Source organism: Callithrix jacchus, chromosome 4 (assembly GCF_049354715.1).
Source record: "Callithrix jacchus isolate 240 chromosome 4, calJac240_pri, whole genome shotgun sequence".
Classification (NCBI taxonomy): domain Eukaryota; kingdom Metazoa; phylum Chordata; class Mammalia; order Primates; family Cebidae; genus Callithrix; species Callithrix jacchus.
In genome coordinates, this window is record NC_133505.1 from 167,380,574 (window position 1) to 167,405,156 (window position 24,583).

Sequence of the window (24,583 nt, forward strand, 5' to 3'; positions counted from 1 at the left end):
AGTTGTCTGACCACACATGAATGGATGAAGAAAATGTAGTATATACACACCATGGAATACTATTCAGCCATAAAAAATAATGGAATTCTGTTGTTTACAGCAACATGGATGAAACTAGAGGACAGTATGTTAAGTAAGCCGGGAACAGAAACATAAACACTGAGTGTTCTCTCTCATAATGTTACCATAGGTGGCCAGTAAGGTATGAGCAGGCAGAAGAGGGCTTCCCCCCACCTCCACCCCCAAACATACACCAGGAGTGCTGCCAACCAGGAGGTGATGGTCAGGTGGTTATTAACTGTCTCTCTAAAGTAATAATTGGTCACAGCTGGCATCAGTGTACAGCAGGCTCCCACTAGATAGAGAACACCTGAAGCTGGTCAACAGCAGCTTCCTAGTAAGATCTCAGGAGCTGGGCGAGTGGGGAGAAGGGACACGACCCTGGAAGCATGCCAATGCACAAAACCCCCAAGTCCGAAGGTCAAGGCGCACACTTGCCTTTCAAGCCACCCTCTTGGCTTTATTCCAGGTGTGCTTTCTTTCCTTTCACTCCTGCTCTAAAGCTTTTTGATAAACTTTCACTCTGGCTTTTAAAACTTGCCTCAATCTCACCTTCTACCTCATGCCCTTCAGTCAAATTCATTCTTCTGAGGAGGCAAGAATTGAGGTTGCCGCAGACCCATGGGATTTGCCACCGGTAACAATATGTGGCAGCTAAAAATGTTTATGTCAAAGAAGTGAAAAGTAAAACAGGACCGTAGAGTCCTGGAAGGATGGCCAAAGGGGAATAGGGAGAGATTTGTTAAAGGCTACAAATTACAGCTCGACAGCACGAATATGCTCTAGCGTTCTGTGCCACTGCAGGATGAATATGGCTAACGAGAATATATTGTCAGCTTTTACGTAACTAGAAAGAGCATATCGAATGCTTCCAACGCTAATGAGTGATAAACTTTGAGATGATTCATGGCTATGCTAACTACCCCTCTTTGAACTCTATGCATTATGTGTATTGAAATATCTCTATGTACTCCGTGAACATATGCAATTATTTGTCAATAAATTTCTTTTATCTTAATCTTACAGAATTAGGGAGTAAAATAGTGGTCTCCAGAGGGTGGGGAGGGTAGTGGGGAGGAGAATGGAGAGAGGCTCATCGATGGGCACAAAGATCCGATTAGATTGAAAGGATAAGTCCTGGTGTTCTATTACACACTAGAGTGATATAGCTCATAAGTGTGCGTTGTACATTTCAACATAACTAGAGGACAGGGTTTTGAAACCTTGCACTACAAAGAAAGGATAAATGTCTAAAGTGAGGGCTATTCTAATCACCCTGATTTCATGGTCAATGATAAATAAAACTTCTAAAAGGAGCTTAGTACAGTGCCTAGTGTATAGCCATTAATCAATCAAGTATAGCCATTATTATTATTATTATTCCTTCCTCCCAGTAGTAAATTGCAGTGCAGTGGTTAAAAGTAATCACTTGAGCTCCAGATATTTGCATTAGAACCTGGCTCTCCCAATTTCCACTGATAGAACTATGGGCAAGCGAGTTTCAACGTTCTGCTCTGTAAAATGGTAATGATAATAACAGAAAATACAGTGATCATAGCATGGTGTGATTCACAGTGCTGTTTGTGCCTGGCACAGATCAACAAAACCACAATAAATCATTGCTAGTAGTAAAATAAAAATTGTAAAAAGGGTATGCTGAGATTAGCCACCAATGGCTAATTGTCCTCTAAGGTAATAATGTCTTTGTCTAATTCCACCTTTCCACTTACCTGCTAATCAGAAGTTGATTGCTAGGGATTGCCAGAGAGTCTGAACTCAGTGGCACCTTCCCACCTGAAGGTAAAGGGCTGTCTGCAGCCCCTGGTGGAACCCTGGTTGCCAACATCAGTCCTTCCACTTAGAGCAGTTCTCGAGCAGTCTTCGATGCAAAGTAATATTGGAAGAACTGCCTCAAGCATATTCAATGGTGATTACTACTGACTGTGGCCTGGTAGGTAGAAAGGCTGCCCAGAGGAACCAAATGCAGTGACCTGAGCTCCCACAGTTATTTATATGTTGGAACTTGGTTTTCAAAGTAGGTCAAACGAAAGTAAACAATATATGGAATAGTTCATCACTGGTCGCAGACAGGGAAGGTTCTGGAAGGGACTGCACTGGAGAACGCCACAGGTTTGAGATTAGTTGTGGGTTGTTGCTCCCTTGCCTGCGGATTCTTTCAAAACAAGGTCCCTACAACTTACTGAACTAGAATGTCAGCTCGGTGGATTCATTCATCTCTGGCCACTCTTAAGGGACTTAGGTACTCTTGGATTCAGAAAAGGGCTTTTACAAATTCAGGGAACCACCTTCCCTTACTGGGTCTAACACTAAGAACAAGAAAACCAATGTTTTGTGAAGTTCAAATTACCTTTGAAAAGTCGGGGGGGGGGCCTCTTTTTCTCCACAAATGACATTCTTTTCTTTTCCAAGGGGCTTGGGGCTCCCCAAGTTTGTGGCACACCCTGCCTTCATGGTTCCTCATGGCCTTTGGGTTAAAATCCACAACATTGAGCAAGGCAGTCTCCCCTCCTCCAGTCATCTGGCCCAGTCTAGTTTCCTATCTCACCCCTCCCCCAGGGCTCCTCACCTGCTTATTTGGGTCTAACCAGTGTGTTAGTCAGCTCAGGCTGTCATCACAAAATACCACACACTGAGGAATTTAGACATACACATTTATTTCTTTCAGGTCTGGAGGCTGGAAGTTCAAGATCAAGGTGTTGGCAGATGCTGTGTTTGGTAAAATCTCTCTCTTTTTGGCTTTTAGACGGCCTGACTCCTCACTGCACCCTCACATGTCATCTCCTCTGCTTCTTCCAGGAGGGAAAGGGATGGGGTGTGTGTGTGTGTGTGTGTGTGCATGCGCGCACGCAGAGATGTCTCTCTTCTTTTCATCGAGTCATAAATCCCATCATGGGAATTTCATCATGGCCTCTGCCACATGAGGACACAGTAATAAGGAGCCATCGGATGCCGGCACCTTGACTGGGGGCCTCACATCTGCCAGAACTGCAAGACACACATTTTTGTCCTTTATAGATTACCCAAACTGTGACATTTTGTTACAGCACCACAGCCTGAGCCAGATGGTGTGGCTTCTCTTCCCACCCCTGTAGTGACTTCTTCTTTGATAAATTCAGTGAGCATTTTTCAGTCTTCATCTTTGTGAAAGGACATTTTGGTAGAGCAGGGACTGGAGCTCAGAGTTGGGGAGTCTCCTCGATTCATTTACAGTTGGGGCTTGGATACTGTTTTAAACCTGGGAGGAGCCTCCTAATCATCTCGACACAATCACTGATGTGACTGCACCATAGATAGACTCTTTCCACTTAATTCTACCACTCTTGCTTTACTTCATGAGAATGAAAATGTAATAATGCACCATAAATTCATTTGGGGAAAGAGCAATACTGTTTTATTCTAAAATATATTCATTTATTTAAGCTATACCTACTGGAATGGAAAGGATTGATATTTTATTTTACTTTATTTTGTATTTTTTTTTTTTTCTTTTTTGAGACAGAGTCTTGCTGTTTTCCAGGCTGGAGTCCAGTGGCACTATCTCAGCTCACTACAACCTCTGCCTCCCAGGTTCAAGCAATTCTCATGCCTCATCCTCCTGAGTAGCTGGAATTACAGGCATAAGACACCGTCCCTGGCTAAATCTGTACTTTTAGTAGAGACAGAATTTTGACATGTTGGGCAGCCTGATATCGAACTCCTGGCCTCAAGTGATTCATCCACCTCAGCCTCCCAGCTGGGATTACAGGCATAAGCCACCACGCCCAGCTGGAAGGACTGAAATTTCATAATTTGTAATTACAGAAAACATGTGAGTCCACTAGAAATGAATAAATTTTGGAGATAATAAAATAGTTTCACTGGCCCAGTCTAGTTTCCTCTCTCACCCCTCCCCAGTGCTCCTCACCTGCTTATTCGGGTCTAACCAGGTGTCTCAGTTTTGACATGGCTTAGTATAGGATGTGCAGATGTTAACACTACCACCTACCTTAAGTTTGTCGTCTAAGACCTGAAAGCGCTATGTCTATAAGCTGCACCCCTGGTTAGCCATGCAACCTCTGCGAGTCCTCAGGCCCCTCCTCCTACAGCAGGGATGAGAACAGAGCTGCCTGTCCGGAAGCTTGAGGGAGGTCATGGAGTCGGACCATCTTGGGGAATAGGTTCAAAGCAACCAGAATTCCTTCTTTCCAACCCAAAAACAAAAATTAAGAAAACCAGTGAGGAAGAAGTAAAGCAGTTGAAACAGAAAGAGAAAATGATGAGGGAGGGAGGGTAGGGGCGTGAGAGAACGAGAGTTACTGCCACGTGGGTGTCTTTGGTTCAGTACTTCATCGATGCCATGCCCAAATAGCTGACAGGCAGCACTTCTGAGCTCCCTGGTCCATCAAGAGATCCAATGATCTTTAGCGTGTCTCACTTACTAAGAAACATTTGTTTTCTTTAAATAAAGAAAAATACTTCTTGGGTTTCCTGATTTCTTCTGCAGGTCATTTCACTATCACAGTAAAGAGCAACAATGTGCGATAATGGCTGAAAACTCCACCATCGTTAGGATGAGACATGTCAGTTCATTTCAAAAGAAAGGTGTGGACATCTTCTTCTTCTTCCTTCCTCTCCTCTCCTCCTGCTCCTCTCACTCCCCCTCCTCCTCCTTTACGTCTTTAATTTATGAGACCACAGAAGGAAGGCATTGTGGCATAGTAACATTGAATTCTGGGTTGGGACAGGACGTGATTACTAATTAGCCATATCAACTTGAGTATATTATTTCACCTCTTGGGTTTCATTTTTTGTAGTTGTTCAAAAAAATGAAGGGATTGGATTTACAAAATCACATCTACCCATAGACCCTGAAAATAGGACTTTTGAAATATTATTTTTATTTAAGGAAAGGATGGGAAGTCTTAGCAATCCTTATGATCTTGGCTTCTTATTGATTCTGCAGGGTGGCCACGGTCCAGGTCTTTAACTTCTGGACTGAAGCCTTCAAAACAGAAATAATGTGGCTTTGTAATCCTCAGTGAGCTGAATAGAAACAAATATCCTTTTTTATTTTTTATGTTTATGAGAAAGAGTCTCGCTCTGTCATCCAGCCTGGACTTCAGTGGCGCAATCTCAACTCACTGCAGCCTCCGCCTCCTGGGTTCAAGCAATTCTAGTGCCTCAGCTTCCCAAGTAGTTGGGACTACAGTTGTGCACCACCGTGCCCAGCTACATTTTTGTAAAAAATTCTTAGTTTTACTCTTAAATTTTTCATGTTTTTTGGGACACGGTCTATATTTTCCTTAGACTCTGAATTTTTTTTTGTTAATGTACAAAAGTTACAGTTCCTTTTCTACAGTTTCTTTTAAAATGTGGATCAACAGTCTCATTGTTTAAAATAAGAGGTGGCCTGGATTTCAATGGAAATTACATGTCTTTTTAGATATGCAAAAGTTCCATTAAGTGTATGAAGATTTAAAGGGATGTATGACAGTTTAAAAACCGTACCTTATGCTGTGTTGGTGGCTAGGTATTAAGACAATTCATACTAACAATTTAGCTCTCCAAATATTCAAACACCCTAGTTCTTGTATTCTTGATAATGGCTTCCAATATTGCTTTTAGTGTCACTGCAAACCTCTTTAAATATGACTTTGAATTTGACTTATCTTCCTGGGTTTCATTAGCTGTGCCCATCATACTTTCTTCCTTACCACTGTTTATCTCTAATTCTTGGGATTAACGTGTGGGCTCAGGAGGGAGCGGAGAGCCTCGGGATTCTCACGGACCTCCAGCACAGTGTAGCTGCCTTATGAAAAAGTGGTCACACTGTTTTAGACACTGGTCCCTGCCCCTCCTCGCTGGAAAGAACACAGCCACCCTGGCCCTGCCTGAACACGTCAGTCAGTGTTGGCTCTGTGCTTCTCTGGGGAGGAAATCCCAGAGACAGCCCACAGCCCTGTGCCATTGCAGCTGCTGCTGTACTGCCCTTACTTCCCTGGAGCTGGAGAAGGAACAAGCGGACCTGGGCACTTTCCTGACACCTCCAGCACACTGCAGGGGTCACACGGAAAGGATTCCAGTCTCTCCTCCCTGTGAGCTCCCACCTGCTACTCTTACCAGGCAACGCTCCTGGCTTGGGTGCACAGTGCAGGCACCTTACCCTCAGCTGAACTTTCCCACTGGCAGCGGCTCTGTGTTTCTGTGGGGTGGCACTCCCAGAGGCGACTGAGACCATCTGCCACTGCAGGGGTACTGCCCTTGCTACCTTTGGAGTGGGGAAAGAAAAAAGATCCTGAGTGCTTTACTCATGTCCCGGCATGCCCCAGCCACCCTATGGAAAAGAGGCCAGTGTATCTTCCCTGCAAGCACCCTGAGGCCCCGCTCCTCCCCAGGCAGGGCCCTCTGGCTTGGGCCCACAACACAGCCACTGCACTCTGGGCTGATTGTGCCAATTGGCAGTAGCTCTAAATTTCTCTGGAGTGGAGCCCAAAAGACAATCGAAAGGTCAACTCCCATTGCCACTGACAAGGTTCTTGCCCCTGCCGCCCCCAAGCTGTGGAGCAAAAGACACTCTGCTGTTTCTTGTTACTGACGGCTCAGCTTTCAGTGGATGAAGGCAAATGCACTAGCTCCTGGAACACCTTCAGCCTTAGGCAAGCTGTGTGCAACTAGGCATTGAAGGGAGTGATTTCTCGGTGTTCTTGCCTCTCCTTCTCATGCAACTTGTATCTGAGGTGGGTTTAATAGATTTCTGCTTTATTGCAGTGCAAAATGCTGAAGCACTAGAAAATGCCGAAAGCCCCGTCTCTCCACCAAGAGAATAAGATTTGGGTCTCTATCCATTCTTGAGACACAAAGCATGGTTGCCTGCAGTCCTAGAGGCAGGACCATTTTCTGACCTATCCCGCAGAAGCTGAAGGAATTTGGTCTTGTAGGAGCAGTGATATAGAACAATTTGCAAAGGTTATCTGTCTGCCCCTCAAGACAGCCAGTCACCACCTGCAGGCTTGTATAGCCGGATGCATGACACACTGGCCTCCTGCCTTGTTCTCATGAACACCCAGAAGAGGTCTATGCAAAAGAGCATGTGCATGAGAGCCACTGCGACTGACAGGCACCTCATCTGAGCTGTGGTGCCCGGGTTTTAAAGAAAATCTCTCTAAGAACTCCTTAAGGTTCTAGAACACTAGGAATCGATTGGTTTTTTTTGTTGGCATGTCCCTCTGCCTGCTAATATAGAAAAGAGCACAGTTGGCATTCTCAGAGACGACTCCTATTTCTGTCACAGATTTCTTCCCATGCTTCTCTGTTCTAGAAATCACTCAGCTTGATTTCTTCTCTCTGAATTTCAGCACCGACGGAGCAAAACCCGGAGTCCAGGACGGTTACCACGGTGATGAACAGAGTTATCGAGGCTCATTCTCCACCAGTGTCACAGGAACGACACGTCAGTCCTGGTCCTCTCTGACACCACACCAGCATCAGAGGACCACAGAAGGCTACCCAAATGGTTATAACTTTACTTTTACCCTAAGAGAAACAGCAGCCCACTTAAATTTCTCTTGGAAGAGCCATGCTTCCAGCTAACATTTTAGGGCCAAATTTCTCTCTGTCCTGGAAGGTTTGGCAGAATGTCTCAGGCTTCTTGCTTTGGGGACAGGGTCTGAGAGAAGAGAAATCTCGGGCTGGCTCTCTTTCCTAATAGTTTACAGAAGCAGGAGGCTGGTGAGGTCCCATGAACAGAAAGCTCAGAAGAACACATGACCACATGCTTAGAAACAATACCATTCCACAGTTCCCACTAAAGACCAACGTGATCATTCAACCCGGGAATTCTGCCATTCTAATCTCCAAACCCTGAAGTGAAGGTTATGTTTGCTATTCTCATCTTGGGTCCCGAGCAAAGAATATCTATGTCAGCATCTAGATCTTCCAATCACTTTCTCCTCTAACCTGTGCAAACACACTGGGTCCTGAGCACAGGTGTCTGAAGAGCTATGTGCGGCCAGCGCATGAGGAACAAAAATAGGTAAGCAGCTGAGAGTCCAGAAGTAGAGAGACTCTGAAGAGTTACACTTGCAGGAAGATGGACAGAAACCCGGAACTGACCACGCCGACCTTTCTGCCATGAAGGACAGGTGTTGTCCAACCTGTAAAAACACTTTTCCCAGATCAAATACATGGGAAAAGTGTTTTCATAGGTTGGACAACAGACATAATAGGCCTGAGAGAGTGGAGAAAGGGAATCAAAGGAGGCCAACCCCATCATTAGCCTAGCTTCCTTCCTGGAGACCCTTGTTAGACTGAAGGGCAAGGAGATGGAGCCAACCCCACCACGGCAGTCTCACTGAACTGAGGCGAGAGACTGGAGTCTGGGATGCCTCCGGCAGCTGAGGTGTTCTAGGCTGGCTAAGAATGAGAAGGGGTTTGTGGAGGAAAGGAACTCCAGGAATATGCACAGAAGTCTCCTCAAGGCTTTGGCTGAATGCAAAGCTGCGTATGCACAGGGAGAGGTTCCGCAAAGAAAGGATAAAGAAAAGCTATGGAGAAAGAACAACTGCAGGGAAACAGTGAGCTCGACGGAGACGCCAGAGCTCACACAGCGCTGGGGGATGTTTGAACAACTGCAGGGAAACAGTGAGCTCGACAGAGACGCCAGAGCTCACACAGCGCTGGGGGATGTTTGAACAACTGCAGGGTAACAGTGAGCTCAACGGAGATGCCAGAGCTCACACAGCGCTGGGGGATGTTTGAACAACTGCAGGGAAACAGTGAGCTCCACGGAGACGCCAGAGCTCACACAGCGCTGGGGGATGTTTGAGTTCTGACCACTCTGAGGAAAGACACCTCCCTGAACATCTTGGGCATTCAGTAGAAACCAAAGAAAGCCATATTTTGGGAGTTGGATCATTGTATTCCTAGAATAAAGGCAACTCTAGAAACACTCAAGCAAACCTTTCTCTAGGCAAGTCTAAAAGGATCCAAATGATCTCCAAGTGAATGAACTACCTTCCAGAGGAAAACCCAACCCTACTTAGAGTTAAGGAACAAAATCAAATTGCTCAGTTATGTGGCTTCTTCTACAATGTGTGACCTCAATGAAAGATTTACTAGACACACAAGAAGTATTTAGTGTGACCCATAACTGGGAGAAAATTCACTCAACACAAACAGACACAGCAGTGGTAGAAATGATGGCATTGACAAGAATATTTAAAATGTAACTATGGGAACTGTGTTCAGGGATTTAAGGAAAACCTGACCATGAGAGAAACAGTTGCAGAATATCAAGAGAAAGAAAAATAATCAAAGAGCCAAGTAGAAATTAAAGAACTGAGAAAAGGCATATCTCTAATGAAGAATTCACTGGATGGCCTTATCATCACTTTAGACATTACAGTAGGAAAAGTGAACTAGAAAATAATTCAGTAGAAGCTAGACAAACCACAGGAAAGACACACACACACACACAGACTGAACCAACTATTCAACAGAGCCTCAACAACATCTATGAAAACATCCAAACATTTCATATACATGTTAAGCACGTCACAGAAGGACAGGAAAGAGATATTGTGGCAGAAGTTATACTTGAAGCCAAGATAGCTGACAACTTTCCAAATATCCAGAAAACGAGAAACTCACAGAGTCACGAATCTCAACAATTCAGATACAGAATTCCAAAGAGCAAAACTCTGTGCTCCACTGAGGTACATCATAGTTAAATTGTCCCAGTTCAAAGCTAAGAAAAACATCGTTTCTAGAAGCCAGAGGAAGGAAAGATCCTTTAATGTAGAGGAACAGTGACAAAAAAAGGCTGATGCCATCTCATCAGCAACAATGCAAGTCAGAAACCATGGAATGACATCTTTAAAGTGACAAAAGAGAAACAGAAGATCAACCTAGAACACTATGTCCAGTAAAAAAATCCCTTGAAAATGTATTTATACAAATTAATATTCTGTATAGCCCCAAAAGAAACACACAAAAATCCAAAAATCTAAAAACATGTCTGATTGACAGATTCCCATTAGAAAAGGTGTTAAGGGCTGGGCATGGTGGCTCACACCTGTAATCCTAGCACTTTGGGAGACTGAGGCAGGCGGATCCCCTGAGGTCAGGAGTTCAAGACCAGCCCGGCCAACAGGGAGAAACCCCCTCTCTACTAAAAATACAAAAAAATTAGCTGGGTGTGGTGGCACATGCCTGTGATCCCAGCTACTCAGGAGGTTGAGGCAGGAGAAGCACATGAACCCAAAAGGTGGAGGCTGCAGTGAGCCAAGATCACACCACTGCACTCCAGCATGAGCAACAGTGAGACTCCTTCTCAAAAAAAAAAAAAAAAAGGGTGTTAAAGTCTGGCACAGTGGCCGAGGTGGTCTCAGGAGTTCGAGACAAGCCTGGTCAACAGGTAAAACCCATCTCTACTAAAAATACAAAAAATTAGCTGTGCGTGGTGGCACATGCCTGTAATTCCAGCTACCCGGGAGGCTGAGGCAGGAGAATCACTGGAATCCTGGAGGCAGATACTGCGGTGAGCCGAGATTGCGCCACTGCACTCCAGCCTGGGTGGCAGAGCAAGACTCTGTCTCCAAAAAAGAAAGAAAGAAAGAAAAGAAAGAGAGAGAAAGAAAGAAAGAAAGAAAGAAAGAAAGAAAGAAAGAAAGAAAGAAAGAAAGAAAGAAAGAAAGAAAGAAAGAAAGAGAAAGAAGGAAGGAAGGAAGGAAGGAAGGAAGGAAGGAAGGAAGGAAGGAAGGAAGGAAGGAAGGAAGGAAGGAAAGAAAGAAAGGTGTTAAAGAATGCTATTTAGGTAGAAGGAAAATACCAGCTAAAACCTTTAATCCATACCATGTAATAAAGAAGACTGCAAATCACAAATGTCAAGTTCAATGTATAAGATTTTATTTATTTAACTTATTAATATCTTTAACAGATTGACTTCTTGAAGCAAAATGCTAGCAATGTATTTTTTAACATATGGAAAGGTAAAAGTTAGAAAACAGTAGCATCAATAATGTAGGGAACCCATGGGAGTATACAGGTGTACGTTTGTGATATTATTCGTGATGTTAGGTGATATTTATGCATGGTTGAATGTGATAGGTTCAAGAGGGATACTGTGAGTCCTAGAGCCACCCCCAGCATTAAAACATAGAGGGATACATAATAATTAGAATATTCCACTTATCCTAAAGAAGGAAGGAAAGGAAGGGCACAGAATAAAGAAGATGAGGTCCAGGCAGAAAAGGCATAGCATCCTGGCCAACTGAAACTGAGCCCCTCTGAAGTTAATTCCATGGACCAGCATGACACCCTGCACATGAAAGGCAAAGATGGTTTAGTTGACTCAAAAGCAAAGCCCAATGTGGTTATTTTGCAATCAGTGCCCTTTAAATGGAAAAACTGGATGGAAAACCGAAGTATGGCAATGCTGTTCCTGGAACACGTGAAGCAGAGGAAAGGATTAGACAAAGGAGATTTCAGGACAAGAGTAAGACCAAGATCAGAAGGACATTTCATGAGTGAGAAGTGTTCATCCATAACGATGTAACAAGGCTAAATATGTTGTATCCTAATAAAAGCCCTTCTGATACATGAAGCAAGGACTGACAGAACTCAGAGAAATAGATAAGCCAATAAGTGGAGTTGGAGGTTTCCTCGCTTCTCTCTCACTATGGTTATAAATCTTGCCCAAACACAAAAGACTAGAACAAATATGCAAAAAATCAGACAAAATATCTATTTCCCCCGCCCCTGCAAAATGCTGTACCAACTGCAGACTACACCTTCAAGTGTGCATGGAGCATTCACCGAGGTATACCCTACACGTGGCCTTTCAGCAAGTCTCCACAGATTTAAATGAATTAAAGGGTGTGTTTTCTGAACACAACAGAATGAAGTAATGGACAAATAAGGGAAAGTTCGCAAACTTCTCAGAGATCTGGATGTGAAAAGGCGCATTTCAAAATATTTCTTGAGACACAGAAGAAATCACCAAGGAATTCAGAAAAGTTGTGAACTGAATAAGAAAAGAACACAGTTTATCCAAACTTGTGGGATACAATGAATGTTTTTTAGGGTTTTCTCTAATGCTAGATGCTCAGGAGAAAACAGACATGTAAAAATCAGTGATTTCAGACTGCAGTTCTCAAAGTGTGTTCTGGAGAACCCTGAGGACCCTTGAGATCCCTTCAGAGAGAATCTATAAGGTTAAAACACTTTGTCTTGAGAAAACGAAGATTTTATTGGCCCTTTTCACTTTCATTTTCTGGCAAGGATACCGTGGAGTGTTCCAGTGGCTCCATTAGTGTAATGGCATCATCTCTCTGATGGCTAAGAAAAAAGGGTCAGGTTTTTTTTGTATTAAAGAATTTTCAGTTTTGGGGTTTTTTTGTTTTTTTGTTTTGTTTGTTGAGATGGAGTCTCACTCTGTCACCCAGGCTGGAGTGCAGTGGCATGATCTCAGCTCACTGCAACCTCTACCTCCCTGGTTCAAGCGATCCTGCTGCCTCAGACTCCTGAGTAGCTGGGACTACAGGCACATACCACCCCGCTAATCTTTTGTATTTTTAGTAGAGACAGGGTTTCACCGTGTTAGCCAGGATGGTCTTGATCTCCTGACCTCGTGATCCACCCACCTCAATTCTACAAATGTGACTTTATAAATTGGTTCCCCTCCTCATGGCCTCCTGGCTATACATTCTTCCCTACCTTCATAATCCATCGGCATCGTGAAAGCACAGAGGGACGTTGAGCTGAGCTCTGTGCTGGTGTCACTGCACTCTGGAGCCTGTAGAAGAGAAGGAAAGAGGAATATGTTGCTCAGGTATAGGCAGGGTGGGTGCATAGAGACTTCCGCTGTGGCACGGCCCTTCATGTCCAGGGTAGGCACGAAGCAATGAGCTATTCCAGATTGGGCATAGGAGTCTTTTGCTCTAAAGACAACTAATTCAAAATAAGGCGCTTTCCACCTGAGTGAATGGCATGAACTGAGAAAAGAAATATATGTATATACGTATATATGTATAGATATATGTATTTATATATATATATAGAAAGATCTCTGTGAACTATGATCAGATTGCACATATTCTGAGATTTATGTGTTCTTATTTAGCTCAATTCATTATTTATTGACCACTTACTGTGTACAATATTGTATCAGATTCTTTTAGGATTACCGCTGACCCTTGAACAACTTGGGGGCGTGGGACATTGACCATACACAGTAGAAAATCCAGGTATGACTCTGACTCTCAAAAACTTAACTACTAAGAGCCTGCTGTTGACCAGCAACAGTTAATAACACGTATGTTGTATGTTATATGTATTACATACCATAGGCTTACAATAAAGTAAGCTAGAGAAAAGGAAATGTTTGTAAGAAAATCATAAGGAAGATAAAATACATCTACAGCACTGTTCTGTATTTATTCATACAGTAAGTTACACTGCCTGTTTACAAGATGAATCATCTGTCTGACATGGCAGCCACCCCAGCTGCAGACCTGTATTACGTATGTATCAAGCAATTCAACTTTTTCTTGTCATGTCATGACTTTTCTCTGCTTCTTGGGAGCACTTCAGCATCACCAGTGCCACTTCATATGGATCCCACAGTGTTATTCAGGGTTTACAGTACTGCATGAAACAGCAGGAAAAGTACATGAGAACAGGGAGAGGGCACTTTTTACTGTGATGTGCAGTTCACTGGGGATGAGCTGCTCATGGCGGGATGAGGAGTTTCACGCAATGTTTTAAGCAGATACTCATGATACCAGAGCTCACTGGAATGGCAACAGGAGGAAGCTATGAAATTATTACATGCAATATGCACTACGGTTAGGTTTATGCAGTTACGATTTTTTTTTTGAAACAGTCGCGCTCTGTCACCTACGCTGGAGTGCAGTAGCGCAATCTCAGCTCACTGCAGCATCCGCCTCCTGCGTTCAACCAATTCTCCCGCCTCAACCTCTGGAGTAGCTGGAATTACAGGCACTTACCACCATGCCTGGCAAATTTTTGTAAATTTAGTAGAGATAACAGGGTTTCACCGTGTTAGTCAGGCTGGTCTTGAACACCTGATCAAGTGATCCACTCGCCTCAGCCTTCCAGAGTGCTGGGATTACTGGCACGAGCCACCACTCCCGGCCAAGGCAGTTTCAATTTAATACTGCATCTTTATGTTTATTTCACTTCTCTTGACTGAGATTAGCACCACATATGGCCTGTGAGTGTGTGCATACATTCTGGTGACTTTTAACTTTGTGTAATAGTTTCATGTATATTATATGGTGGTAAATGATAAAACAGACTAGGTAGCTACACACATTTTATGCATTCATGACATTATTAACATTTTCCTAATTTTTTCGATATTTCTAGCTACTTGGTTTAAGTATTTTTCAAATTGTTGCAAAACTCCAAAACACTTCAGACCTGTGTTACTCAAGGATCAACTACACATCTAAAAACTACAAATCGGTCTCTACCCTTCCCCAGCCTCTCTATGCTAAAGGAGCTACCAGAAAGTTTTGCACACCAGATTTGTGGAGATTCTGCTGCTGCACTTATAACAGGAATAAGAATATTCAAATGAGATTGGAGACAAATCCAATTTCCTTAGCTCTGCCCAGCATGAGACCTGCAATCAAGATCCACTCAGGCCTTTTATGAAGGAATGGATGTCTCTTCTTGCCTTGCAAGTATGTACAAAGGAAGTTATAAACACTGCTGGGGGTGGTGGCTCACACCTGCAATCCTAGCACTTTGGGAGGCTGAGACAGGCAGATCACCTGAGGTCAGGAGTTCGAGCCCAGCCTGGCCAACATGACGAAACCCCATCTCTACTAAAAACACTAAAATTAGCCAGGTATGATGGCACACACCTGTAATCCCAGATACTCAGAAGGGTCTTGAACCCAGGAGATGGAGATTGCAGTAAGCCAAGATCATGCCACTGCACTCCAGCCTGGGTGACAGAGCAAGACTCTGTCTCAAAAAAAAAAAAAAAAAAGAAAGAAAGTCATAAATACAAGGAAAGGTCAACCTCACCAGGAAGTTTGCCCTTCTGTCTCACCTGAAGCGGAAACTGCAGTGAGGTCACAACTTCCTAGGTGACGCACGTCCACACAAGCTGGAATGCATTGCTGACCTGACATTTGCACCTGCAGCTGCTTGCCACACCCACGTTCCACCTTCCTCGAGCCCAGGGTCTGCCACCTGGGAAGTGCCGTTCCAGGACAGCTCGTTTCGTCACCATGAACATCTCTGCATAGCCCCAAGAGGACAGTGTCATTTCCAAATGGAAATAGCAAGAACTTAATTAATCCACTAAGGACTCATACAAATCATCCCTCTGTCATGGTAAGGGTCCTTAGCAAGTATATCTGTTTCTTTGATGCCGATGTGCAGATTGTTTTTACTGCTGTTTTAGTGTATTAGGGCATATCAGTGAGGAGACTTGTAGTAATTAACCTGGAGGTGGCTCTTGTTTCTTTAGCTGCTTTTTTTCACGTTAGCCTTCGTTCATCAGTCCCTGGGACCATGCAATGAGATGCTTATCAGCCCTCACGCTGGTAAGGAGATAGCTGGCTATCATCTCAGGTAGCACAGTGGTTAAAATGTAACCCACTCGGGGACCTTTCTTTTTATTTTTATTAATTAATTTATTTGTTTGTTTGTTTGTTTATTGGAAACAGGGGCTGGCTTTGTCACTCGGGCTATAGTGCAGTGGCGCAAACATAGCTCACTGCAGTCGTACGCCTCCCAGACTTAAGCGATTCTCCCTCCCACCTCAGACTCCAGAGTAGCTGGGACCACAGGCGAATGCCACCACAGCCAGGGGTGTGTGTGTGTGTGTGTGTGTTCTGTAGAGATGGGATTTTACCATGTTACCCAGGCTGATCTTGAACTCCTGGGCTCAAGGTATTCTCCCACCTCAGCCTCCCAAAATGCTAGGATTCCAGGTGTGAGGCACTTTGCTTCGCACTAGTAGACACTTTCTAAGTGAGCCCTGGCTCATTTGAGGCTCAGTGAGGTGATACTTTCTTAAATGAGCTATACTTGAAAAAGTCTAGATGTCTATTCAGCTTTTAACAAATCAATCTTCATTGGCCATCTCCTCATCAGACGTGTTACATGCTTAAGGTAAATGTAAGCAGAAAAGAAGACTGATAACCTGCTAAGTTATCAGTCCTGGATAACTTAGCAGCCTGCACTGAGGCGACACCAGCACTCCCCAGAGGAGAGACCGGGGTCCTTCTGCCCTGAGGTCCAGACTCAACGTGGATAAAACAGAGACGCACCGAATCATCCTTCCCATCTCACACATTCACTGGTCTCTAAGCTCAGTCAGAAAAAAAACTCATCTCACAGTATGTGGGGAGACCAGTCATGCAGAAAACATGTAAATCTTTTCAGAGAAGCCAATGAGTGCACAAAAAACCTGGTGAAATCTGAGCAAGGTCTATGGACTAGTTTCTGACATTGTGCCAATGGCAACTTCCTGGTTTTAATCATGAGTTATAGTTACGTAAGATATTGCCTGGGGGAGGTGGGGCCACAGGTACAGGGAACCTCTCAGCACCTATTTATAATTCCTTGTGTTTATAATAATTTCAAAACAAAAATTATATATTTGGATATATATATATATACATACATGTATATATTTGCATATATATGTGTCTATATTTGGAGAGATCTATTTTTGGAGGACCTAGGATGATGTAACTGCTCTCATACTAGTTAAGAGAATTCTCAAAGTTCAAGGAGATTCTGAAGTTACAGAGTTCCTAACTCAGGGTGCAGAACTCAGCCTTTGGCTGATTCTCGTAAGCTCCCGGGACTCGTGGGTGGGACAGAGAGGCCTCTCCACCACCTCACTACCTCTCTGGCTGGAGGTCAGTCGGTTAAGGACTGATGGGTGCCAGAGAGCAGCAACCCCCCATGTGGGTCCAGAACCCAGAGGCGGGAGGAGTCCATACTTGCTCCTGCCTTCCAGGTGTTCAAGGGAGACCCACCATCTCCACACACCAGCAAAACAGAGGCCCTGAGCAATGACTTCTCCTTCGTCCTCTCCTCCTGCAGCATGACTAGCTCCTGGCTCCTCAATCCAAAGTTGGGGAGGAGAGAAGGAATGTCAGTGGAAACCACTTTTGCTCTAAGCTCTCGTCCTTCAGATGGTCTTTCTGTGGGCACAGTGGTTAGTGCTGTGCTAGGTGCTGGGAAATCACGAGTAAATAAGAGGCCATCGCTGCCCTCAGGGAGGCTTCGGTCTCATGGGGTTGGAGCAATGCAGGTCTGTAACCTGGAACTGTAAAAGTGAAGTGGCCCAGGTCCCATTTGCTATAGTGGTGCACAAAGGGACAGCCTTGAGGGTTGAGGAGGCACTTCCCAGAGGAGGTATCCTCCAAGTAGAGACTTAGAAGACAGCCAGAGAGATGAGAAAAAAGAAAAATTCTCTAAAGTCCTAATTAGGCAAAAGGAGTCAGGCTGGTGGGACTGAGAGAAAACAGAGAGACCAAGGAGATAAGCTTGAAGCCTGTCTTTCTTCAGGGTCCAGGACCATAGCCCTCCTGCACAAATAATCCACAGTCTTCCTGTGCCCATCTATCACCAGACCCTTGGCTGATAGAAAAGTGCAGGTTAGCCCACTGCAACCTTGGCATTATCAATACTACACAAAACCCTCTTCAGCACACAGCACAAGCACCATCCTATAAAACCCCTAGCAAGCCTTTGTCTCCTGGCAGGCAGCTCCCCTCCTGCTGGCCTGCCCATTGCTCCCTTGCAACAAATTTTCATACTTTCTTTAATAAATCTGCCTCTCTTTATCCACAACTGTCTCAGTAAATGCTTCTTACTGCCCATGGGATACTGGCCTCAGAGAGTTGCTGATAACCAGCTACACATTCCCTAAGCAGAAGAAATATATGTGCAGGGTCTCAGAGGCAGGAGGTGCAGGCAGATGAGAGGAATTTGGCTAACATGGGGAAACGGTCCAATTGTGCAGGCTTCTCACTCTGTTTCAAGAAGTTTACACTTCAACCAAAGGCAGAGACTACTGTCTTGAAAGCTTTCAAAATCCAGGGGTGGCCTGATTCCCTCTGATTGCAGCACAGTGAGGAAGGAGATTATAAGAAGCACAAGGTAGGAGGCGAGAGACAAGAGGGACTAAAAGAAGGCAGTGGAGAAAGAGAAAAGGGAATGAATTAGGGGAATGTTGAGAAAGTAGAACTGACATGATTTTGTGACTGACTGAATGTGGGGAATGAAATCAAGGGTGCTGCCTGATTTTCTGGCTTGGACACCTGGTGACTAGTGGTATCATCCATTAAGAAGGAACACACAGGAGTGAAGAAGATGAATTTATCTGGGGACAATGTTATGTTTGGGAAGTTGTGAAATCCCAAGTGGAAATTTCCATAAGGGAGTTGGATATTCTGATCTAGAGCAGGGGTTGGCAAACTACAGCCCATGGGGCAGCCCCTATTTTTATAAGTCAAGTTTTATCGGAACGCAGACACACCCATTCTTTTACTATTGTCGGTGGCTACATTTGCACTGCCTTAGCAGAGTTGAGCAGATGTCACAGAGATGGTACAATGACAAGCAAGCTGATAAAATATTTGCTGTCTTTTGCTTTACAGAAAAAGTTTGCCAATTCCTGGTGTAGAGCTTAGGAAAGAGGTCTGAACTGGAGATGTGGAATCAGCAGTTGTCAACAGGTAGGTGGGACGGAAGCAAGCTGGTGGATGAGCTTGTCCAGAGAGAGGAAAAGAAGCTGTTAGCAACACAGAGACCCAGAAGAGAATTCTGTAGAGATGACTGAGCACAGTGAGCCAGAGGAGAAAGTTGACAGTGTGGGTCCAGAGAAGCCAGGGAAAGTGAAAACTGTAAAAAGGTGGGTGTGGTCATGGGTACCAAAGACTTGTGAGAAATCAAGTGAGATGGACCCTGTGTGTGCCAGCAGGTAAGAGCAAATGTGGCCAACGTAACTTTAATAATACCGATCTCAATGGCCCAAGCTCCCAGCAAAGTCTGCTCTGGCTACTGCTACCACTAAACGCACATAAAACTCAGTAAAATAGCAATTTTAATTAAACAAATTCCTGACCGATCTCTATAACACTCTTCCCATTACTTTTTGCCATGTATTCTTTGATTGCCTCTTCAATAACGTTGTAATATCATATTCTATGAAAGAAGAAGAATCATCCATTTTGCCTCTAGTATTTTATTATTGATAGATTTAAATTTTTCCTTCAAATTCATAACTCATCATTGATAATGAAAGATAAGTTTTCAGGATTCTTGGCAAACTTAGGAAAGCCTCCATCAAACTATTTTTGTGTAGGAGCTGTAGGATGTGGAATAATTCCCAGATGGGAGGAGCTAGACTTTTTACTAGCTCTGTACATTTCTATTTCTATTATTTAACTTTTATTTTAAGTTCAGGGGTAGAAGTGAAAGTTTGTTACATATGTAAACTTGTGTCATGTGGGTTTGTTGTGTACATTATTTCATCACGCAGGTATTAAGCCTAGTACCGATTAGTTATTTTTCCTGATGCCCGCCCTTCTGTCACCCTCTACCGTCCAATAAGCCCCAGTATGTGTTGTTCCCTTCTATGTGTCCCTGTGTTGTCATCATAGCTCCCACTTACAAGTGAGAACATGCGATATTTGGGACTATCATCTGGGACTATCCTGCATTACTTTCCTAAGGATAATGGCCTCCAACTCCATCCCGGTTCATGCAAATCCACGTCATATGACACAATCACGATGCAATCTATGGTCTTGCATATTTACATTACACCACCACTTAAGTCAGCACAAGGGAGGTAAGACTATTCTGAAAGCCATTTTACACAGGAACGGACAGCAAGAGACAACTTCAACAGGCCCCATACCACAGAAATAAATCCCGTGGAACCCAAACTCTATGACGCAACTCAATTCTTCTTTGGCTGGACCCCAAAAATGCCCACATCCACTCTACCACCCAACACGAAGAGGTGAAGAACAAGTCAGGGTAGAAAGAGATCAAAATTTTAGCCAATGACAGCCGAAATGGCTGACTTTTACAAACTTAACCAAAGTAAATGACCAAATGAACACACTGCCAGGGCCCCTTGAGAGCCTCAGACGGGGCCGGTTGAAGTTGTTTATTGCTGTCCTGTTGAAGTCAGATATTGTATGGGATGAATCACCCCAAAACATAGTGGCTTAAAATAAGAATTGCTTTATTGTCTCTCACAATTCTGGAGGTCTGCTGGGCTTGGCCAGGGGATTCTCTTCCTTGGAATCTCTCATGAGTTTACAGTCAGATGGCGGCTAGGGCTGAAACCATCTCAAAGCCTTCCTCTCTCACATCTCATGGGTGAACCCAGCTATTGCTGGAACCTCATCTGGGACTATTGGCCAAAACACCCAGAGCTTCTCCATGTGTCTGGGCTTCCTAGAAGCATGGCAGCTGGCTTCCAAGAGAATTGGGCTGAAGCTAGTTCTCCTTTACAATCTAACCTTGAAATTCTCAAGCATTATCCACATCAAAATCACAAGCCTGCCCAGATTCTAGGGAAGAACACATAGACCCCACATTTCCATGGGAGTCATAAGGGCCTCACCCTGTAAGAAGAGTCCATGTGGCTGGGGTCTTGTGGCTGCCATCTTGAAAAATACAATCTGCCATGGGACTCACGCAAGGAAGGGGCCCTGAGCCTGAGCATTACTAGCTTCCTGTGTGTCGCTTTCTATTACTCATGATCTATAATTCATCTTCTTCCAGAGCTTGCCGAAAGTTTCCCCCTAAAATCCTTCCCTCTGCCATCTTAACTCAGGTTAAATCCTTGGACTTTGTTGCCCCAACAGCTTTGAGCACATGGTTAGTCTCCTCCCACTGGCCAGTGGGGTCAGTGGTGGCACGCCCCCAATATCACTGTGACTTTGTTAGGTAAAGGGACTTGTATATTTATGGCAGATGGTACCTGGGGAATAAGCTCTGGCTGTCATTGCAAGCAGAAAGTTAGGCTTCTGCTGATTCAAAGGATATCACCCCGTCCCCACCACCATCGTGCTCAGTCAGGGGTGTAACCACACACAGATTTTTGAGAACCAAAAGTTTTACAATATTTAATTACCATAAACATGCAATCCTTCTTCCATAAAGCATGCTGAAGGATGTGCTTTTGGCACTGTGGCTGGAGGGTTGGCATGGACTTTTGGCATTCGTACCACCTTCTATCTCAAACCAGTAGTCTCTCCAACCTGATATCATGGTGCTGGGGGAGACCTCTGAGTGCTCGGCACAGCCAGCCATGTGGTACGGAGCCGCTTCTGTGGCTGTACCACCATCTGACTGTAACCTCATGAGAGACCCCAAGGGAGAGAACTGCCTGTTCAAGGCCAGCCCACCTCCTTTTTTCCCTTAATGGAACATTCTCTCAGGAAGCCTGGCTGTATCTAACAAATTGATCTTGGCCCAGAGCCACCCCATTTGTACAAGATTTTATATCTCTGAACCTCAGTAGTCAGTAGAATGCTGACATCTAAGTATTTTTCTCCCAGGCAGACTGCACTGACCTCTGGGTGAATCAGTGGTTGTGGCAGGATGGTTAGGAGCCTCCTCCCAATTTTAAAACAGTGTCTAAGCCTCAACCCCAATCACCAGCACTGTCTGAGCTCCAGGCCCCACTCTATGAAGATGTCCTTTTAGAAAGCTAAGGACTAAAAAATGCTCACTGAGTTTGGCGATGCAAGTCAGTAGATGGGTGGGAACAGAGCCACGCCATATGTCTCAGCTCGTTTGCACTGCTGTAAAAAGTGTCACAGCCCTTTATGGATTACCCTGATTACAGCCTGGGTAACCCAAACAGGACAGAATTGTATCTTCTCACAGTCCTGGAAGCTTCAAAGCCCCTGATCCAGTGTCCTCACGTGGCAGAAGGTGGAGAGTAGGAGAGGATGAACATTGTGTCTTTACACAGCAGGAGATTGAAAGAGCCCGAACCCACTCCCCCAAGCTCCCTTTAAAACAGCATTAATCGGCCTAAATTCCCAAAAGGCGCCATGTCCCAACACTGCTGCACGGGGCACTAAGTTTGCATCATGTTGGGTCAGGCGCAGTGGCTCAGTCTGTAATTCCAGTACTTTGGGAAGCCAAAGTGGTGGGTCCCTTGAGCTCAGGAACTTGAGACCAACCAGCCTGGGCAACATGGCGAAACCCTGTCTCTACCAAAAATACGAAAATTAGCCGAGTGTGGTAGCACACAGTTGTAGTCCCAGCTACCTGGGAGGCGGAGGTGGGAAGATCACCCGAAACCGGGAGGTTGAGGCTGCAGTGAATCGACATTGCACCGCTGCACTGCAGCCTGGGCCGCAGAGTGAGACACGGTTTCAAAAAAAAAAAAGAGTTTGTAACATATGAATTTTGAGAGACACATTCAGACCATAGCATCACAGCTGAAGAGTCAGTGGGAGACGAAATGGAAACAGCATATTAGATAACTGAAGAAATGTGTCCGCGATGAAGCCGAGACAGAGGGAGCTGGAGGCCCCGGGAATGGAGGCGACATTTCAGAAGAGCGTCCGTGGATGGCGAGAGGAAAGAAGGGGTTGGTTACCAAGGGTGAGTTCCGGAGGAGAGTGGGGCTGTCACTCGAGGAAACGCAGTCCCGCGGGGAAAGGAAAAGGAGTTGGCTGGAGGCAGGGAGTCAGCGGTCCCCACAGCAGGAACTGGAGGAGGCTCCTCAGGGCTCTTTCGCGGCCCGGAAGTACAGGGCGCCTCCCGGAAGTACAGGGCACCGCCCGGAAGTACAGGGCGCCGCCATCTTCATTCAGAGCACGAAGCGTGCGGGGCGGGGCCGGAGACCGGAGGGAGTCGAGGTTTTGCACCCGAAGAGGGGACGCAGAGAGTAGGTGATGGGAACACAGGGCCCCTCCAGCCTCAGGAGGAGCAGCTGTGGCCTGGTTTGCTCGTGTCGGTCAGGTCATTCGTCGGGCACCCTGTCCCCGGGGCCTGCCAGTTACTTGTCTTCCAGGCCCGTCATCCTGCCGGAAGCATCCCCAGCTTGGGGATGTTGGAGGCGCCCTGGCCCCACGTGGCTGGGGATGGAGTGTCTGAGCTGCCCTGGGCTGAACCAAGGTGTGGGGAGGAGAGGGGACTTAGGGGAGGAGGGACGGTGAACTTGGTTTTGTGTGGCTGCTGGAGTGACAGTGACAAACGACTGTGTTTAAAATATTAAATTGTCTTCTCTCAACAAGAAGTCATTGTACCTGCCTGGCCCCTGAAGGTGCCTGAGTTTGCAGTCCCTGATGTTATGGGCTGAACGTTTGCGTCCTCCCAAAATTCATATGCTGAAGCCCTGACTCACAATGGGCTGGTATTTGGAGGCAGGGCCTTAGGAGGTGATGAGGGTTACATCGGGTCATGAGGGTGGGGTTCCCATGATGGGATTAGTGCTCGTGTAGAAAAAGGAAGACAGTCTACACACACACACACACACACACACCGTCCCTTTCCTTCCAGCACAAGCAGACAGGAGATGCCATGTGAAGGTGCAGGGAGGATTTGGGCCATCTAAAAGCAAAGAAAGAGATTTAATCAGACACTGCATCTACCAATACCTTGATCTTAGACATCCAGCCTCCAGAACCGCCACAAATAAATGTCTGTGTCTAACCTCCCATTCCGCTACCCCACCTCCGGTGTAGGGTATTTTGTGATGGCAGCCCGAGCTGACTAAGGCACCTGGTTAGACTGGAATAAGCAGCTGAGGAGTACTGGGGGAGGGGTGAGAGAGGAAACTAGATTGGGGCAGGGGAGACTGTCTTATTGTGGATTTTAATCCAATGGCCATGGTAAGCCACTGAAGACAGGATGTGCCAAAAACATGGGGAGCCCCAGACCCCTTGGAAAAGAAAAGAATGTCATTTGTGGAGAAAAGGAGCCTCCCCCCACCCCAGCTTTTTAAAGATCACTTGACCTTCACAAAAGAATAGGTCCTCTGGTCCTTAGTGTAAGAGTTCAATAAGGTGGTTCCCTGAATTTTTTAAAGTGCTTCTCTGAATCCAACAGTACCTAAGTCCCTTATGAGTGGCCAGAGAAGAAAGAATACACCGAGTTGACATTCCAGTTCAGTAAGTTGTAAGGACAGTATTTTGAAAGAATCTGTAGGCAAGGGAGCACCAACCCATAACTAACCTCAAGCCGAGTCCCTTCCAAAACCTTTCCCCATCCACAAGCAGTGATGGATTATTGCAAACGTTGTTTAGTTTCATTTGACCTCCTTTGCAAAACCAACTTTCAATATACATATAGAGGCTGAGAAGTGACCAAGGCCACTGCATTTGGTCTCTTTGAGTAGCCTTTCTACCTACCAGGCCACAGTCAGTAGTAATCACCATTGAACATGCTTGAGGCAATTCTTCCAATATTACTTTGCATCAAAGACTGCTCGAGAACTGCTCTAAGTGGAAGGACTGATGTTGGCAACCAGGGTTCCACCAGGGGC

At 45.2% G+C, this 24,583-nt stretch overlaps 1 long non-coding RNA gene across 1 annotated transcript; it reads right to left on the reverse strand.

Annotated features, from left to right (window-relative positions):
* Positions 1-11,008: 11,008 nt before the first annotated feature.
* Positions 11,009-22,847, reverse strand: LOC108591401 (uncharacterized). The gene is made up of 3 exons (XR_001911297.4): positions 22,694-22,847; positions 12,775-12,853; positions 11,009-12,396 (listed from the first exon to the last, which is right to left on the reverse strand). It is a non-coding gene; the product is annotated as an uncharacterized LOC108591401 (long non-coding RNA).
* Positions 22,848-24,583: the final 1,736 nt, after the last annotated feature.